The following is a 4,144-nucleotide window of genomic DNA, read 5'->3' on the forward strand; positions in this document are numbered from 1 at the left end:
CTTTCTCAGTTTTCCACATGCCTTCAGGAAAGCCAGGCCCTCAGCTCTTCCTGGATCCCCCTCCAGCCATACATCTGCTTTAGTCTCTTGCATCCCTTCTCCTAAGTGCCTTTGTTCAGCTTGATGTAGCTGAGAGAAAAACAGAGACTTTAATACTAATCCTAGCTCTGCCATAAACTAGCTATGTGACTGTGGCCAAGCTCTTTAATCTCTCTGGGCTCCAATTTTCTCCTCAATAAAAATGAGGCCCTACAAAAAGCAAAAGCCCTGGACCTGGGATTCTGCTCTGTCTCCGCTGAGCTGGCTTCAATTTGCACTTTCCAGAAAGCATCCCCTCCCATGTTTTCCCCTGCCAGTTGCCAGAGCAGTTGGCGGGGTGGGGTGGGGTTTGATATGCGTTCACGAAATATCTATGTGTTCTTCATCCTCATCCTAATCCTGTGACATAGTTTTTCTCATCTCCCATTTTACAGATGGCAAACGCTTTCTGAGAGGATAAATGACTTGCCTAGGTATCATGGCTAGGAATTAAGGGAGTTAGAGGACTGAGGTTTGAACTAAACTCAGAATCCAATCCTCAGTTAGAACATCACAGCTATTCGCTCCACGCCAAGTAAACACCAGGCCCTCAGAGCTGCTGTGGCCCAATTATGAGCAAAGTGAATGATCCTGGCATCTTTCAGCCATGCTTTGAAGTTAATACTGCTTCTCTAATGAATTAGATGGGACAGGAGGATCAGGAAAGGAGGAAGGCACTGAAGGAGCCAAACGTCATCACCATGAAGATTCAGAACCAAACCATTCCGTCCTTGGTCCCCACCAGTGCCATTAGGGCAAAGCTGTTGATCCCAACAGCCTGAGGTCTGCTGTGAAGGAACCCAACCATTTAGTTCAGACTGGAATTCAGAGGACATAAACTCCCGAAGGGCTTCTTCCCCACTGACCACTCAGCCGAGGGAGAGCCAAACCTTTGCATCTGGGATACCTGCCACCCACAGTTGCCTTATGTCCTTGGTATTCCAGTCAGTATGGTTGCATAACACACCATCCTAAAACTTAGTGGTATAGAACAGTCACTTACTATGTTCATGGATTCCCTGGGTCAGGAATAGACACAGGCCATGGGGAGGTGACTTGTCTCTGATGAACCTCGTCGAGGGCTTCAACTGGCGGACTTGAAGCCTGGGGGCTGGAATCCTCTCAAGCCTCGCCCACTCAGAAGTCTGGTACCAGGAGTAGGAACACTCAAACAGCTGAGCTCCTGGAGCATCTCACTCCTTCCCTCCAGCATGGTGGCTTCCGTGTAGCAGGACTCCTCACAGAACACCTCAGGACTTCAAAGGCACACGTCACAGTAGAGCCAGAGCCAGGTGGCAGCCATAGCACCTTCTATGACCAGCTCCAGAAGTCACACAGCATCACTTCCACTACAGTCTATTCATTGAGCAGTCACAAGGTTGAAGCCGGAGGAGCAAATAGGACTGAAGGTATTGTTGCAACCATTTTTGATAACTATAATCTGCTATACTAAAGATCAAGATTCTTCTGAGCCTGGCCCTGATCTCTGGAAGAGTAGGCCCTGGTCATATGCGTCTTGATCAAAGTCTAAAAAATTCAGCTGGTACTAGATCAGCCTTGGAAATGGAGCAAATGCGACAGTTTTTGACTCTGCATCTGGCTGGCCATCCCTAGATGGTCTCAGTGATTCTAGCCCTTTGTACATGCTCCTGCACATGCACGCAGACACATGCACACACACACACACACACACACACACACACAGAACAGTCCAAATCATCTCAAATCCAACTGATTCTTGTTCCCTAACATGTTCTCACCCTACCTGTCCTTCCCATTTCCATACCTGCCGCCCTAATCCCAGTCCTCAAGTCACTTGTGATTTGTTGCCAATGGCAAAGACCGCTAATTGTCCCTAACATCAATTTTCTCTTTTCTCCTTAGTGATAAATCTCTCATTTTTAGGTGGGACATAGGACCCCAAATAAAGATTACATTTCCCAGCCTCCCTTGCAAATAGGGGTGGTTCTGAGACCAGACTCCGACTAATGACATCTATGGTGGTTTTAAATCACGACCTCAAAATTCTTTGGTGGTCCTTTTGGGAAGTGGGGACTATGTCCCAGCTCCTGAATACAGGCTCTCTGATTACTTGGCCAAAATGACCCTGTGCCCATCTCTGGATCTAAGTCTTAAGAAATGGGTACATTCCACTTCTTCTCTTGACACTGCCCTTAGAACCCAGCCGCCATGCCACAAGGAAGCCAAGTGGCCTCATAGAGAGGCTGCATGCAGATGTTTCCAACCACAGCCTCATGAGGTGTGCAAGTGACCCAGCCTGTAGACAGTTCCAGACAGACCCAGATTGTCAAGTTCCCCACAGCCTTTGTGCCACCAAAGCTGATGCTGTCGGGAGCTGGGACAGCCTGTTCCATGGCATCCTGCCTACACTGCAGATTCATGAGGAAAATAAAGAATTGCTGCTGTTTTAAGCCACTAAATTGGGGGTGCTTTGTTCTGTAGCCATTGATAATTGGAATAGTATTAAGTGGATATGTGCCACCCTTCCTACGCGAGACTACTGACCTCTGAGCTACTTCCTGTCTCTTGAGTAAAGGATAAAAATCTGTTTTGTTTAAGCCGTTCTTTTGTCTGCCACTCATAGCTGAATGTAGTCCTATCTGATAGATCACAGCAGTCTCTCACCTGCTCTCTCTGTCCAGTGTGTCCGGTCTTACTCAGCTCCAATCCTACCACCACACTAATATTCCGAGAATTGGACTTTGCATACTCTCTCGGATGCTCTATCTTCCCTTGTGTGTCCTATTTCTAAAGGAGTTTAGTTAAAATTCCTTAGCCTGGCACCCCAAAGCCATCATTATCCCAGCTCTATTTACCACTTGATCTTTATCTCCTGCTGCTTCTTTTATTCATACTTTTCAAGTCATGGGGTTTGTACCTCTGCGGGTACGGGCAGTGTGTCAAGGGCTACTCAAAGCCCCAGGATAAACAAACTGCCTCTTCCCAGAGCATCACTTTTACCATTTGGAGGAGAAAGGGTTTTAACTTTTTTCTTTATGATGATTTAAATATTTTCATAAATTAATGTAAGCATTAGCATATTATGAAATAGAATACATTTTTTATATATATGTGTGTGTGTGTGTGTGTGTTTCACATAAAATATGAGCTCATTTCTTGCTAATGGAAGGCCAATTTGAGCCATATTCCATGCTCCAGGTCACTACACCTCTACTAATATAGTACTTTGGTATAAATTTGAAAAGAATGCATTTATCACCTGGAAATGCATTCAGTTGTGTGGTGATTAACAGAGTTAAGAGTATCTTAAACAGTAAGAAGTGAGTAGTTAGGCAGTTAATTGCCATTGATTCAGGAGCTCAACCACATTGGAGCCAATGACGTATGACTCCCTCAGCCCTTCCTTCATGCTTGTCCACGGGTCATTCCTTTGGCCTCTCCTTCCTGCTGTCACAAAATGGTTGCTGTAGCTCCAGACATCAAGTCCACGTTCAAGGCAGTTAACAGACAGAACAGGATAGAGTGTTGCTAGCCTCATATTCCATTTTTCTTAGGCAAAGCCTCTGCAAGCCCCTAGGAGACCTCTACTTAATTCACATTGGCCAGAACAGTTACATGGTCACCTCTAGGTGAAAAGGAGGCTGGCAACATGAGTAAATCAATCACCTAAGGCTGAGCAAGTTTCCATTTCCCAACTCCTCGGCCCCCCAAAATTAATGTTCTATCAACAAAGAAGAAAGGGGACTAGATCTCAGGGAGACCCTTAGTGATGGCAACAGTGCCTTCCTTCCAGCCAGATTGGTTTTCTGGTTTATCCTAGAGGCCCAACAAACAACTCATGATCATTTAGGGGGAGCAGAAATGGCAAGTGTGCCACACACACAGTCTCCCCGCCCCTAAACATACTCAGTCTCCATGGAGGGACTGTTACTGAACCAAAGTGTGTCTGCTTCTTGGTAAGTTGAAATCAAAGCCTTCACCAGAAGAAGTTGTCACATAAAGTAAAATTTATTTGCAGCAAAGAAGGAGACCATGGAGAATCCATTCCAAATCTGTGGCTCCAGAGTAAGGGAAAGCAGAAGCC

This window comes from Equus quagga, chromosome 9, assembly GCF_021613505.1.
Source record: "Equus quagga isolate Etosha38 chromosome 9, UCLA_HA_Equagga_1.0, whole genome shotgun sequence".
Lineage (NCBI taxonomy): Eukaryota > Metazoa > Chordata > Mammalia > Perissodactyla > Equidae > Equus > Equus quagga.